Genomic DNA, 16,671 nt, shown 5'->3' with positions numbered 1-16,671 from the left:
CACAGTTTGCCGTTCCAGGCCAATGGGGCTATGGGAAGTGGCGCGGGCTGAGGAATGTGCTGGCCGCCACTTCCCACAGCCCCCATTGGCCTGGAATGGTGAACCATGGCCAGTGGGAACCATAGCCGAACCTGTGGACGCTTCAGATAAACAGTCCTAGCCCGCCAGTGGATTTCCCTGATAGGCCACATGCCAAAGGTTGCTGATCCCTGTTTTAAACCATAGCACCCTCCCAACACCCTCTGTCCTCCCAGTTTTCTGGGAAAACAGATAAGTCTTTCAAGTTGCCAATAATCATCATCACCATCATTGTAATCATAATGATTATTTGTAGTATTTATTATTAGAGTTAGGTGTGAAATGACTTTCCTGTCCCATGAGAAATTTTGTGATTTTGGGGATGAGAAGTTGAAATCTTGAAAACTTTTGTGGCCCTATAATAAAAATCAGATCAGGTGTGACGCAGTGCACCTGCTGCCTTGGCACATCCTGTCCTAACCAGGTGTCTTGCTGGAAGGTAAGAGCAGCAAATTCAGGCCTCCATGTGTTGTCCCATGAACAGCATCAGGCAGAACCAGCAAGAGTTGATCCTCCAACACCTAGAAGGACCACAAGCAGATGGAGGCCAATCAGGGCTCAGCAGGCCAGATAAAAAGAGCTGGCTGCTTTTACTGGAGCAAGTTCTAGGTGAAGCCAGGATTGGAAAGGAAGGGTCTGCCTGTCCTAATACAAGTAATCGGGACTCCATCGTTGACAGGATGTGCCTTGGATCTCTGTGAAGAACTGGTGTTTATATTATGGGCTTTAACATCCAGGTGGCTATTATGAGTTCAGCACTGAATTTTTATTGTTGTTGTTGTAAACCTGAGGTGATTCCGTGCTACCAGGAGGCTAGCTCAGGTAAGCCTTCACATCGAGTAATTTGAAACATTTCACTCTGATCATTTTGAAACGTTTCATTTTGATTTCAACCTTTTTTACATTTTGTAAGGCTTTTAAAAAATATAAATGAACAAAGATTTCAAACTGAAAAAACAGAACTTTTTGTTTAACAAATGTACAAATGGGATGTTTGGACAATTTCAAAACTTTTTTTCCAACATGTTTTCAAATCAGAAGCTTTGTCAAAACCACCCCTTTCCCATAAACAGTTTCGGTTTTGATTCATTGGCATTTCTCGTTGGAAAATTCCTAATCAGCTTTATTGTCATTATGGTTGTTCTTGTTGTGATAACATCCACAAAGTGCTTGGGGCAATTCACACATATATGAGTACACAATCATCAGAGTTTACACTGGGATTTTCAAATGGGCTGAAGTTAGTGAGACAACCAGATTCAATTCGGTTGGGATTTGGACCTCAAAGCCCTTAGACTTCTCTGACAATCTCAGCCAACAGTCTCTATACTGAATAGATTCCAGTGTCACACAGAAATGACCCCTAATCCTGCCCTTTCAGTGATGTTCTCTTTAGCACCTGGAATTATCACTCCAGGTAGGGTTATCAGATAGCAACTGCGAAAAAACAGGACAGGGGGTGGGGGGTAAAAAGCGCCTATATAAGAAAAAGTCCCAAAAAACGGGACCGTCCCTTTAAAAAAGGGACATCTGGTCACCCTAACTCCAGGATACTTTTATATAGCCAGCCAAAAATACTGTTGTGAAAAAGCAAAAAACACAGTTACCTCAACATTTGCAAACAGCCTGGAAAACCTGATTTGAATTCTGGATGAAGGTTTCTAGCCAGATCTTATTTCAGGCAAACCAGTTCACTCAATCTGACACCATATTAATCTGAGACACACACACCTCCTCAGGCCTTTGTCAGCGGTCACTGTCTTGACTTTGACGGTGGGGTGAGAGTGCAACTGTGATAATTTCATGGCCGAATGAACCTGGCAGCAGTTCGGATTTGTCTTGCAGCGGGGGCCCATCTTTAGTCCTGATACCAATTTTCTTTGGCTTATTCCTTTAAAAGGGGATTGCTGAAAGAGAGTCACCCCTTGTACCTCAGCCTTGACATCTTCAGTGGCCTTGGGCCTCCCTTTTTAATATTAAGTGTGTGGGGCATGAGGGGCCTTCACTGCTTTCAGCTAGAGTCTATCCACTGATACTAAAGTTACTTCAGCTTTTCCTGCACTATCTGCAGATAAATTATTACACCTGTGTATCGCCAGGAAGCATGGGGTAAGCAGGTCATTGCTGCGAGTAGGAATGGTGCTGGGGAGAGGACGGGAAGCTAGCCAGGGAGCCACTTGTAGAAATATCCATAGAGCTGTTGCGTGAGAGCATCATGATAGCTTCAGTCAGCATTTGGCAGCTGAAAGGAGCAGCAGAAAGGCCATTGTCTTAAAAAATATTTATTAGCCCTGGAGAATTAAGGATGCCTGTGGTAAATTCTTTCTCCCGCTCTCCTTTTTGTACTTAGAGAGAACTCATTTCTGTCCTTCCTCTGCTCCTGCAGCTGCTATCAGCAGGCAGGGTCTGCCTGTGTTTGCGCACATACAACAGGGCATGGAGCAGGGATCAGGAGGAACTAGCTGAGAGCTTTGCCTGCTTTCTCCAGGTGGGAAAAACAGCCCCACAATTCACTGGGCTTGCTTGCCATAAAATCTCCCACCCCACCATTGCACTTAATCACGCGGCTCATCTCCCCTGAAGGTAATAACTGTGGGAGTGTTGCCTACCACAGACAGGGCACTGGTACTTTAAGCTTTTGTGTCACCTAACTGTTCCCTGAACAGGCCTAGGCAACAGGATGGTTAAAATGCTTGACGTCACCAGCACATTCTGTGTACTAAGGCTCCTTTCATTGCTACCATTTGTGCAATTCCCCAGAGGTAGCAACTGTGGTTAATTTTAGGAAGAAAAGGCCAGTATAGACAATGATGCTGGGGTCTGTGAGGATTAAACCCAGGACATCTGGGTCTAAAACCAGTGTCTCTACTACCTGAGATGGACACCCTGTGTGTGGGCTTTGGCAGCAGCTGACGTATATTCTTCTTTACATTGTCCAGGCACTAATTGGGGAGCAAAGATCCATATTGGTAACGCTGATTGAAAAAGTGACATTTTTCCCCCTGGAAATTTTAGATTTTTTCATAAATTCTAAATGAAACAAAATGAAAAATGTCAGTTTATTTTAAATCAAAATTCTCATTTCAGTTTCTGGAGGAAAAAGTCAGTTTTTGAGCTGGGGTTTTCAGAGCAAGCAAATAAAAAAAAACCAGAGCAAAAAAACCAAACAAAACAAACCTCTCCTCTATTTCAAACTGAAAAATTTGTGTCCCCCCCTCACTTTTTTCTTCTCTCCCACTGACTTTTTTCTTCTCCCCGCTCCTTTCTCCAGTGGAAAAAGGTTCCAAAACTGAAATGAAATGAAAAATTCAGTTCAAAATTAGACATAATTTTTCATTTTGCTTCATTGCATTTGAAGTTCTCCCCTTGGAAAAACTACAAAAATTCCTCCAAAACAAGAATTTGCCCATCAAAAAATCATTTTTGACTAAACTCAATTTTGGCGGGAAAATTGTTAGCCAGCTCTCCACACTGGTATTAGTATGGGTTAACCAAGCACAGGGCAGATCCCTGTCTTGCTTTCTGTGATACTGTGAGAAACATTGCCCTCTTGCTGTCCCAGTGACTCTCCAATAAGTAACATCTCCCTCCCTGGAGCTCTGGGATTTAGCCATTCTGGGGTGGTATCTGCTGAGCTCTGACAACCACTCCATGGTGCTTTTGCCCCCATTGCCCTCTAGGCTCATGAGTTTATTGCAGGATCATGGAGAGGAGACAGGGGCAGGACCTGATGGAGGGAGTGTGGGAAGGGCTAGTGGCTAGACGCTCACAGTTGATAATTATATTTACATGAAAATAATAACCAAATCCTGTGAGTCCATAAAAACACTGCTCACTTGTCTCTTTTAATCCTGTGATGAGTCAGCCTAGGCTTGTGGACAGAGCACAAGTGTAGAAAGCTTAGCTCTTAAAACCTAATCTTGGGTTTTGTCACTGATTTGAGTGTAGAGCTGAGTGATGGCATAACTTCCAGCTAGCCTGTTTACATGGGTGAATCATGGTAGTTCCATACACAAAACACACCTTCATCTTTCCAGGCCTCCTTGTAAAGAGAGGATAATCACACTTAATTCCCCGGGGGAGGGAGGGTGGCAAATTAATTAGTTTTGTAATACGTACTGAGGGAGGTGCTGTAGACATTCCAAGTATCATTACTGGCTTCCACAGCACTTTGTAGTGCAGCTGAGTCGTCCACTCATGGCGCAGTAACCCAGCACTGATCATGCCTTAATGCTCCAAGAAAGCAATAAATATATTATAAATAAAGTAGCACAGATGACATTGCCCCGTAAGACACAAAAAGGAGAGGTGGGGTGGAAATATTTTAATCCAATAGAACTCCATGCTATTCCAAAGAAGATAAAAAGACGACCAGAAAGGATGTGGAACCCAAGGAACCAATGGCATGCAGCTTCCAGAACTCTGACTTTCTTCCTTAAGAAATAACTCAGCAGCTGAAGAGTCCAGCCTAACCACTTCCTTATTATATTCTATCAGTGCCCCATTAACACAGTACATTCAACATAGTGTTTCTTCGGAGAATTTCCTTCAGACGTGATCGCCAACCGGCACATTTTCAGTGCTTCCTTTTTCTTTGTGAAGCAGAATGATTCCCCCTCTTTAGCAATGACAAGCGTAAGGAAAAAATGGCTGTAGCCCCTTCCCCATCCCCAAAAAAGTCTTGCCCTTTGCAGGCAATAATAACATAAGGGGATATCTTTGAGTACCATCAGGTTTTGTGGCATGAACTGGGGGTGGGAAAAGGCAAGCCAATGGCTGGTTCTTAGCTGGGTTCTCCATATGGCATCAATATACTGTAAAGAGCCTTCTGAATGCAAATTATTATTCACATTTTACCTAATTTATGCAAATTAGCTCATTCGGTATTCTGCCTAATCCTCTCCGGAGTGACTCCAAGGTTGGAAATGAATGATATTCTTCTTACAAAATATATATAATCCATATTAATTGCTTTTGATGGAGACGAGTGGGATGGATAGATATTGCAGCATTTAATACACTAATCATTTCACCTCAGTAGCAAGCCTGCCTCAGCGCAGCACTCAGATGAACAGACACTGCCTATCTGTCCCTACTACAAAAGCAAAACACCATTTGCCCCACTTAGTGGTGCCTGATGCTAAGGCTATCAGCCAGGGCAGTGTCACACGTCAGGATTGAGGTGCATTGAGCAGAGCTGGGTTGCAGGTCAGCACTACTGTGCACCGCCTATTGAGTTCCCGGGAGGGGGAGAAGGCGGCATCTGAAGGCCCCTCCCCCAACTTAAGGGGAAGAGCCACTAAACTCAGGGCTCAAATAAAGTCAGGGTCACAAATGATAAAACAGGGACGGGAATGTGGGTTGCAGAGCATCAGAGGGGGACACCAAGCAGAGAACCCCAGGCAGCACCCACTGCTCCTCGAAAGTGATCATCCTGCAGTGCACCAGCTGAGCTGGCGTGGGTGCCCAGGACTAGAATGCAGGGGTGGGGCTGTAGGCTGGGAGTGAGGTGCCTCGGCAGAGCTGCATGAAGGGACCAGGAATGGAAGAATAATAAAGAAAGCTGAGGTTAGCACTGAAATGCACTGGCAGAGCTGTTGGGGGTGGGGATTGGCAAAACAAGTGGTGCAGCAGTCAGGGCTGAAGTGCACTGGCAATATCAGGTGTAGCAGTTTCAATAAGTGGAGGATTGTTTCACCCAGAACCTTACACAGGATCTGACCCCAGGTGTGCAATGGTGAAAGGCAGGAATGTGCCACCTACATCGGGCATGGAATTGAATTTCTGGAAAAGTGAATGGGAAGGGTAAGAGGACAATGAAGTTATGAAGTTGCTTTAAATTATTCACTTATTAAAAAGTGATTAAAATGTATTTGGCCACAATGACTTCTTTCTGTCCTTGGGTTGAATTTGGAGCATTATCTTGAATAATTTCTCCCATAACCACTGTGACCCAACCTGTCACTGTGGTGTAGTCGAGCAGGATCTGTGCACAACTGATTGCTTTGAGATACTAGTAATGATGTTAAGTGAGTTTTGGGTGTGGTGACTGGAGAAAAGAAAAAGTGGTTACTGGTTTGTTATTTGCTTATTTCGGGTAAGGGAAATAGGGACAGAAAAGGAAGCAAAATAAGTAAGAGTGAAGATCAGAAGAAGCTAGATCTGCACAGTTTGCAAATTGCCCAGAAAGGCTGAGCACTGGGAAAGTCTCTCTTAACTAAGAAGCCCCTGAGCTTAGTGCATCCCAGTTTCAGTGAACTGCAGAGGGGTGTGGCCCAGCACAAGAAAGCAGGAAAATGACTCCCAGTGAGGCAGCTACTAACCTAGAGCTGGCCAGACTGGAAGCAGAAGGTGTCAGGGTTCCTTCCCCACTCTGAACTCTAGGGTACAGATGTGGGGACCCGCATGAAAGACCCCCGAAGCTTATTCTTACCAGCTTAGGTTAAAAACTTCCCCAAGGTACAAACTTTGCCTTGGCCTTGAACAGTATGCTGCCACCACCAAGCATTTTAAAAAAAGACCAGGGAAAGAGACCACTTGGAGACATCTTCCCCCAAAATATCCTCCCAAGCCCTACACCCCCTTTCCTGGGGAAGGCTTGATAATAATCCTCACCAATTTGTACAGGTGAACACAGAGACAAACCCTTGGATCTTAAGAACAATGAAAAATCAATCAGGTTCTTAAAAGAAGAATTTTAATTAAAGAAAGGGTAAAAGAATCACCTCTGTAAAATCAGGATGGAAAATACTTTACAGGGTATTCAGATTCAAAACAGAGGATCCCCCTCTGGGCAAAACCTTAAAGTTACAGAAAACAGGAATAAACCTCCCTCTTAACACAGGGACAATTCACATAAAACAAAAGATAAACTAATCCGCCTTGCCTGGCTTACCGAAACTGGTTGCAATATTGGAGACTTGGATTAGGATGGGTTGGAGAAGATGGATTTCTGTCTGGCCTCGCTCAGGCCCAAGAGAGAACAAACACGTAAACAAAGAGCACAAAACAAAAGCCTCCCCCCGCCAAGATTTGAAAGTATCTTGTCCCCTTATTGGTGGTTTGGGTCAGGTGCCAGCCAGGTTAGCTGAGCTTTTTAACCCTTCACAGGTAACAGGATGTTGCCTCTGGCCAGGAGGGATTTTATAGCACTGTATACAGAAAGGTGGTTACCCTTCCCTTTATATTTATGACAGAAGGGAAGACAAATGGAAATTGATGTTGTCATAAATATAAAGGGAAAGGCAAACACCTTTAAAATCCCTCCTGGCCAGAGGAAAAACCCTTTCACCTGTGAAGGGTTAAGAAGCTAGGATAACCTCGCTGGCACCTGACCAAAATGACCAATGAGGAGACAAGATACTTTCAAAAGCTAGGGGGAGGGAGAAACAAAGCCTCTCTGTCTGTCTGTGTGATGCTTTTGCCAGGAACAGAACCTGAATGGAGCCTTAGAACTTAGTAAGTAATCTAGCTAGAGATGCGTTAGATTCTGATTTCTTTGAATGGCTGAGAAAATAAGCTGTGCTGAATGGAATGGATATTCCTGCTTTTTCTGTCTTTTTGTAACTTAAGGTTTTGTCTAGAGGGATTCTCTATGTTTTGAATCTAATTACCCTGTAAGGTATTTACCATCCTGATTTTACAGAGGTGATTCTTTTTACTTTTTCTTCTATTAAAATTCTTCTTTTAAGAAACTGATTGCTTTTTCATTGTTCTTAAGATCCAAAGGTTTGGGTCTGTGGTCACCTATTCAAATTGGTGAGGATTTTTATCAAACCTTCCCCGGGAAAGGGGGTGTAAGATTTGGGGGGAAAGACGTTTCCAAACGGACTCTTTCCTAATAATAATAATACCGGTTAGACGTTTGGTGGTGGCAACGAAAGTCCAAGGGCAAAAGGTAAAATAGTTTGTACCTTGGGGAAGTTTTAACCTAAGCTGGTAAAAGTAAGCTTAAGAGGTTTTCATGTAGGTCCCCACATCTGTACCCTAGAGTTCAGAGTGGGGAAGGAACCTTGACAGATGTGTAATTTGCCTGGGAAAAGGCTGCTCTGGGGGAAAAAAAGGCTGCCCACCAGCAAACCCTGGACTTAAAAGACAAAGCAAATTGAGTCCCAGAAGCATGAATTGGCTGTAATGGAGTGGAAGAGGTGCACAGAGACATGTATCCTGGAGCTGGAAGTTGGGGTCCTGGTGACTGCTCCAGTGGAAACAGACCCTAAGGGCTCTGTAGCTGGAAGCTACTCTGTAGCTGTGGTGGGGGGGGAGATTTTGCTGGCCAGTGAAGGGTCTGTCATAGCTGGTAGCTGTGAGCCCACAGCTGGATCAGGGTCTCGTTCCTTTTTGGGGGAGACAGGAGTGTCTGCCTCAGAGGGGAGCCCAAAAAGGAATTTTGGGTATACTGCCTCCGCCATGGACAGTGTCCGAGACTCTGGCAGTAATTTCAGGAACAGGGTGTGATGTTGCACTCCATATGATTTTATGAAAATATGCTAATGAGTGTGAATATAATGTAAATGGAATATGCTTTATGCAAAAGGACTCTTGTACGGTATCATCTTGGGGGGGCAGGGATAGCTCAGTGGTTTGAGCATTTGCCTGCTAAACCCAGGGTTGTGAGTTCAATCCTTGAGGGGGCCATTTAGGGTTCTGGGGCAAAAATTGTGGATTGGTCCTGCTTTGAGCAGGGGGTTGGACTAGATGACCTCCTGAGGTCCCTTCCAACCCTGATATTCTATGATTACAAAGCTTATAATCTACTGAGTGTGGTCATCCTATTTCTATGTATGTATCATTCTTGTATCTCAGGGATCGGCAACTGTTGGCACATGGCCTGCCAGGGTAAGCCCCCTGGTGGGCCGGGCTGGTTTGTTTACCTGCCGCATCCACAGGTTTGACCGATCACGGCTCCGACTGGCCACAGTTCACCGTCCCAGGCCAATGGGGGCTGCGGGAAGCAGCAGCCACCACATCCCTTGGCTTGCATCTCTTCCTGCCGTGCCCATTGGCCTGGGGCGGCAAACTGCAGCCAGTGAGAGCTGCGATCGGCTGAACTTGTGGACACAGCAGGTAAACAAACTGGCATGGCCCACGAGGGGGCTTCCCCTGGCGGGCCAATGCCAAAAGGTGCTGATCCCTGTTGTATCTGAAACTAGAAATATGAAATATATCTCTGAGGGCCTATTGTAATTATGCAAAGTGTGGGCCATTAGTGGTGGTTTGGAATTTTGATGGCTCCCATTAACCAGGACAGCTGGCTGTAGATGGTTCTGTTTACTTGTAAGTCTTCCTGTATACCTGTGTACTGGCAAGTGGGTAATGAAGTCTTACAGTGACATGTGTTCATGTCACCTGAACTGGAATCCATCTTTAACCTGGTGCTTTCCATTTAGAAGGAGGGGTGGGAACCCAGATAAGGACAAAGGATTCCATCCTTGTGCAAAAGATATATAAGGGGGTGGAACAGAACAAAGATGGCTGCAGTCATGAGAAATCCCCTAGCTCCCACATGAGCTGAAACAAAGACTGTACCAGGGGAAAGGATTGTGCCCAGACTAGGAAGGTGTCCAGTCTGTGATAGAAGCTTACTGAAATATCTCTGAGGGTGAGATTTTATCTGTATTCAGTTTTCTTACTGTAGTAGGCTTAGACTTGAGTGTTTTATTTTATTTTGCTTGGTAATTCACTGTGTTCTGTCTGTTATTACTTGGAACCACTTAAATCCTACTATTTGTATTTAATAAAATAACTTTTTACTTATTCATTAACTCAGAGTATGTATTAATACCTGGTGGGGTGGGGACAGCTGTGCATATCTCTCTATCAGTGTTGTACAGGGTGAACAATTTATGAATTTACCCTCTATAAGCTTTATACAGGGTAAAACGGATTTATTTGGGGTTTGGACCCCATTGGGAGCTGGGTACCTTAGTGTTGGAGCCAGGAACACTTCTTAAGCTGTTTTCAGTAAAGCCTGCAGCTTGTAGGGGATGTGGTTCAGCCCTGTGTCTGTGTTTGTAGCAGGCTAGTGTGTCTGGCACAACCAGGCAAGGCACTGAAGTCCCAAGCTGACAGGGAAAACAGGCTTAGACGTAGTCTAGGCACATCAGGTGGCAGTCCCAAAGAGGGTTTCTGTGCTCCCATAACCACATTATGGGGCTTGTGTATTTGTTGCTCCAAGCCCTACCATCTGGAGGGCTTTGTGATCAGGCACCAAGATAACAAGAAGCAACTTTAATTTAAAAACTGTGAATTACAAATTACTGATATTTCATAGCACATTTGTGTAGAAAGGGGAGGGGTCAATCTGTAGCCAGAAGGATGTAACACTTGCCCCTTAGGTATAGCTGGGAGAGCCAACACAGCTTACCTGCAGCTGTGATTTTGTTAGAGTCCAGTGATAGCCTCCTGAACTGCACCAACAAAACATTCACAAATGGGTGGGTCCATTTGCAAAGTTCGCACTTTTCAATTCAGTGCATGTTGGCACCTCGCAGTGCCTGCATGGCAACCCACAAAAATCAGGGGGTTCCCTCTGGGTGTAATCATGTGCCCATGGACAATGGATTGCAGGACCAGGACCTTAATGGGTGCACTTGAGGATTAGCCCTGGTCTTCCAAATCTATTATTTGATTGGCCGGCCAGTGTACTGGTTGACATCAGATAATCCCTATGTACAACCACCTTCCAGGTGAAGGGGCAGATTGAGCTGGTAGAAAAATTTCAGCTGAAATATTTTCCCATCAGTAATTTCAGCGACATTTTCCCATTTTTCCAATCTAAAATAAAAACTTTTGTTCTGACTCAACTTTTCAAACCAAAACGAAATTTCAAAAGGGGATTTTTTCCCATGAAATTTTAATGGGGGGGGAGGAAACGTGTAGTTTCCTGACAACTCTAAGTGAGGTCTAACATCACTCATGGCATCACCTTATTTACATAACTGCAGCTGCTGTGCTTGATATTTTATGAGCAAACCTACAAACAAAGGCCCAGATCCTCAAAGGTATTTAGGTACCTAACTCCCTTTGTCATCCAAATATGATTGAGGATCTGGGCCAAAAGTGTGCAAAAGTGTTGGAAAGAACCCTCCTCCCCGCCAACTATTCATTTCCTCTTTGAAATGTAAGCGATACTGAAGTAGAGTGTATTACAGTAATTTCTAGGGCATGTATCCTGAAATGGAGTCTTGATTAGAGGAGACAGAACAGTGGGATCACTTTAATGTAAGTTGACTATAAAATGTTCCATTTATCCAAAGCATAAGACTTGACTTTGCTGGTTTGAGTCGTCTCTTGTCTCCAGTAGAGAGCTACGTGTGTCTACAGAGGGATCCCATCCAGGCTGCTCAAAGTATAAGGCTGCTGCTCCATTGATTATGACTTTGTCTGCACATACCACTTGCACTGGATTTAAGAAAATCATTTTAGAAACTGATGTTGTTAAATCAGAGCAATCCCCCTCTGAAATCACTTTGCAAGTGCCCTTTATTGAATTAACTTAAGTCAACTTCAGAGTAGTCTCAGCAGACCTTTGCACAAATTGAACTTCATCAGATTCTAAACTGATTTAACTTTTGTGTGTAGACAAGTTGTGCTTCCTTAAAAGCACGACACCTCCATAGAGCTGTTCCCACTCCCTCCCATCTCTAGCATTTAGGACTCATCAATAATCACTGAAGCCTGATCTTAACGTTATGTACCCGGCATACCCCCATTAACTTCAAGGGGACTACTTACATACTTATAGTTAAGAGCGTGCTGAAGTGCTATACTAGATTGGGGCCTTAGATACCACAGTGACAGCTGCTGTGTAAAAATCTAAGCAGAACAGAGAGAGCGCCAGCAAGAAGTTGATAGGATGCTAAGAGCTGCTCAACAAAGGCACATTGCAAAAAGCATTAAAGGTGGTTGGCTGAATATTCATCCCAGTACATTCATAGATACAACTGGGTGTGCCGCTCAACATCTACATAGAACTTTTTAAAAGTACTTTGGAGTGATTACAAACCAGTGGCTAGAGGTGGGGGGGAAATGTGATAAAAAAGAAATGAGTTGAAATATGTGGCTTTGACTTAAATTTCTCATTTTTCAAAAAAATGGTAAATGAAAACTTTTGGTACTTTCTGATTTTTTTTTAAATTGATTATTTTGTTTACTTTTTTGGAGGGAAAAATCCCATTTAAAAGTTTAAAAAAAAGAGTGAAAGAAACAGTGTGGCAGGGGGACAGTTTCTTTCACTTTTTAACCTTTTTCCACTGGAAAAGAAAAAGATGAAAGATTTTTAAAAGGGAGAGAAAGTGGGTTTTTCTCCCGCTGGAATGAAAGGAATTTTTTTTAAATGGATTTTTAAAAAATTGAAAATTTTCATCGCCATTTGTAAACATTCATGAAAGGTTTTGAATGAAATCGAAAAAAATCATTGCCTTCAAAACTTTATGCAACTTTATACTTCTTTTTCATCCAACTCTGCCAGTGATACCAAGCACATAAACAGGAAACTGGGATTGAAAAGGACAGCACTGTTTGCAAACTATGTCTTTGATCCAGCACTATTGAAGTCAATGGGAATTTTTCCATTGAGTTGAATGGGCTCAGGATCCAGGGACATTGGACATTAGGGAAACTTGAATGCCCATCGTCATGTCAAAAAGATCATGTTTTATACTATAAAGTAAAGGGGGGGTTCAGTTATTGGTTTGTGTAAGCGTAGATGTGCCTACAGGAATCCTTCGTTTCCAGAAGGATCTACTCCCCCAGTCAACAAACCAAAGAATGGGACACCCCAGTTGAACACACTTACTTAGATTGGCCATGCCAGTCTAGGGATGGTGTAGATCAGTGCTTCTCAAGCTATCGGATGTGAGGGACCGGCAATTTTTTTTTCCAATATGCGTGCAGACTGGCAGCCGATGGCTCGCGGACCGGCACCCTTCCTCGGACCACCACTTTGAGTAACACTGGTGTAGATAATACTTAGTTCTGCCATGAGTGCAGGGGATTGGACTCGATGGCCTCTCGAGGGCCCTTCCAGTCCTATGATTCTATGATCTCATTGGGTGTGTTGTGCTCATTTGCATATAAGGATTCTAATGCTAGTGGCAAGACCATTTCCTGGTAACACATGGAACACTGTATTTGCCCCCTCATCCCCCAGCCTGTGTTTGCATCTCCCCACTGTTCAATCACTTTTAAATGGGATCGTACTGCCTGTAATTGAATTGTATTAATTTTTAATTAGTTTAATTGATTCTGATTGTCTCAGTGATTGCAGTGGTAGCTTTTTGTCAGAAGTTCATTGTATTATTGTGTATTCTGAGGGCACGTAAGGGGTTAATGAAAGGTTATATGTGTTAATAGGAAACTCAAAAACCAAAGAAGAGCGAGAAACCAAAACCTACAGAAGAAACCAATGACGAATAACGGCAAACAATTTATTTGACTTGAAACACGTTGTAAAGGACAATAATTGTTTTAAATAGAAAGCTGTTGAATTATAATTGGGAGTAATTGAAACTCACCGAAATATTGAATAAAACATTAGATATTTTAAACGATGTTATCTTTACAATTATCTCTGGGAATAATTGCAGGGAAGCCCATGAACTGTTGTGAGAGAGTGTGTCACCCAGGGCCCATTGTCTTTGGCAGTCGTTAATGTTGAGTGTTTAATGGGGAGCTATTTATAAGTAAGTGGCAGATCCTATTTGTTTGTCTCTGATGTAGCAGTTCATGAGCAAATGCCAATCCTACTAGGTTTCAGAGTAACAGCCATGTTAGTCTGTATTCGCAAAAAGAAAAGGAGTACTTGTGGCACCTTAGAGACTAACCAATTTATTTGAGCATAAGCTTTCGTGAGCTACAGCTCACTTCATCGGATGCATACTGTGGAAAGTATAGAAGATCTTTTTATACACACAAAGCATGAAAAAATACCTCCCCCCACCCCACTCTCCTGCTGGTAATAGCTTAACAGAAAGGGGACCAGGAAGTTGTCTGAGCCAGTAGCTGACTCTCTAGCTGGCTGCTACTATGGACCTTGTCCCATGTGCCTGACTCCAGAGCCCTTCTTGCCTGTTCCTGGTTCCTGCCCTTCTTATCCCAGAACCCCATCTGTTCCTGGTTCCTGCTTTCCTGCCTTGCTCCAGATATCTGCTCCTGCACCCTGATACTGACTCCGGCTTCAACCCCGGCTTCTCACCTGACTCAGTCTCCAGCTCTGACCCTGACTCGATCTTTGATCTTTGGCTTGACTGCTAACTCTGCCCCTGATACTGGTTGCAATTCCATGCTCCTGACTTTAGCCATTAGACCTGACAGCCCATGCCCTGGACCCTACATGGTCAGACCGATGTGCCATCTCTTAGGATGCATTCAGTGTAGTAAATATTAATTGCTGCTTTCCAGCAAGTACAGCTGGTTGAAAATGAGGAATGTTTTTCACCAACACAGAATTCAAAATTTTTCTCACCGCCAAAATTCACAATTTTTCATGAAAAAATGTCAGGGAAATTAGCAAAGTTTGAACTGCCTTTATCAGCTTAATGACTCCAAACAAATTTCTCCTGTAACAGAATTTGCACAGGGCACACTTTATAATGCACGCGCAGCTCTGATCAAAGCACAGTTCCAGGCATCGGTGGGTATTTTCATTGCCAGAAGGAGAAGGGTTTTAATAATCCTGTGGGCTGCCAAAACTTTGGAGCAGTCTGTTCCTTCATCATCTTTGAATAACATCCTGCCAGAGTTTCAAGCTGAATAATACAAGCATAATTATTGCATTAGACTTGATAACTGTTGAAGGAACAGTGGTGGAGCGTGCATGCTGGCTTTTGACCTATAGAAACCTTTCCTCAGATTCCAATTAGTTCACAAGCGAAAATTAGCTTGGCAAGGTCCCTAATTGCCCTGGTCAAATTTGCAAAAATGCACACACAGAAAAAGAAAACAAATGAGCAAGGAGGATTTCAAGTTTTGCCTGGTTCTTCAGAACTAAGCTCCCCGGAAAAGCTCTGAAACAGGTTATCAAGTCTACAGCAGTACTGCATTTTGCATGGACCCAATCAGGGCAACAGGGGTGTCACAGAGGCTAAAATAGAGAGGTGACAGTTATCAGGATGGAAGATGTGGAGAATCTGAATTAGGGTTTTAACTGTAAGATTAGAAAGAAAAGGAGAGATCTTGGAAGTGTTTTGGAGAAAGAAGCAGCTGAGACTGGCACAGTGATTCACAACTTATTTACCATTGTGGGCCACATAATGCAGCTCTCTCTGTGTTATGTGGGCTGCATCCACACAATATCTATACTACCTATATGGCCCTGAGTATGTCACAAGGGCTGCAGTTGTGTGCTGACTGGGCCCCACGCAGCCCACGGGCTGCATGTTGAGAACCACTGGACTAGCATAAACCACACCAGTTTGCAAACAGGCTGTTAACATCCCTGAAGGGTCTCTTACTGAAGGGATGATTTCTTCCCAAATGATTCTCTGTTCTGGTACGGTAACATCTAACAGCATCATATGCTGGGCACCTGGACTCCTTTTGCTTCTTTCTTGAAGGACAGAAGGGGGATTTCATTTCCTACGTACGACTTACCAAATAGTTTCTGTTCCACAGGTGAGCTGTGGGAGTAGATCAGAGAAGGGAGAGGGGACAGCAGGGGAGCTTCTGTGATGCTGCAGGGCAGGTCTGAACTGTGGAGTGGAGCCGAGGGGGAGCTGCAAACGCACTGGAGTTCTTGTCATGGTGCAAATCATATCCAAGCAGGAAGCAGATTGCCAGGGGGGCGAGATAGAGGAGACAGGAAATCTGCATCTTAACTCTGAGTGGAGGAGCATGTATTTTTATTTGTAGTTCAATGACACATTAAGCTGCTCCCCTATTTAATTCAAGGACGATCCTTGTAACGGGTTCTGCTGGGAATAAAATGCCTGGACTGAACTCCTGGGGGTCTCTTCTTGTTCTGAGCACTGCTTTGTTGTATGAGCTATTAAACAAGGGACATGATTTGTTGTGGTCAAACAAAGGCCCATGCATGTTGGATTGTGCCCTTCATCTACCCCACCCTGTGATTGCTATTAAATCATCGACACATTCCTCTTCAGTTCTCGGGGTTTGCTAGCAATTAAATGAAGATTAAAAAGAAAAATGCAGCAGCTACAGCTCAGGCCATGTAGAAGCAGAAAAGCTGAAAAACAAAACAAACAAACAAAAATCCCCACCCCGTATGCAGCCATCCAAACAAAAGTGCAGAGCCATCAAAAGGCACCATGTTGTTAATGGAGAGGAGGCATGGGCTGACATGGGAAGATCAAGTGCTTCACACAAAGGCAGTCAGGATAGAGAAGGAAGAAACAGGCTTTATGGAGCCTGCCCATGAGCTGCCAAGAAAGTCCTATTTTACAGCCCAAGGGGGGGAAGCATCCTCTGCAGAGACAGCTGCTCCTTTCCTACTTCTTCACTACTCATAATAATCAGGGCTTAAATTCAGCTGGAGCTGTCCAGAGCAGAGCTGCAGTAAATATTTTCAACGCCCCTGGAGTTTGCATAGCATGTTGTGGGGGGGGATGGGACGGGACGGGACGGGATGGGACG

General features: G+C 43.9%; 1 long non-coding RNA gene across 1 annotated transcript in view; it reads left to right on the top strand.

The window, feature by feature from the left end:
- The first annotated feature begins 7,491 nt into the window (after positions 1-7,491).
- Positions 7,492-16,671, top strand: part of LOC142073496 (uncharacterized) — a 110,135-nt gene continuing 100,955 nt past the window's right edge. Inside the window, exon 1 of the long non-coding RNA XR_012670381.1 lies at positions 7,492-7,536. This is a non-coding gene — a long non-coding RNA (uncharacterized LOC142073496). The remainder of the gene's footprint in view (positions 7,537-16,671) is intronic.

This window comes from Caretta caretta, chromosome 10 (assembly GCF_965140235.1).
Source record: "Caretta caretta isolate rCarCar2 chromosome 10, rCarCar1.hap1, whole genome shotgun sequence".
NCBI lineage: Eukaryota > Metazoa > Chordata > Testudines > Cheloniidae > Caretta > Caretta caretta.
Note: the sequence above shows the minus strand (reverse complement) of the source record. Positions and strands in the feature narration are given on the sequence as shown.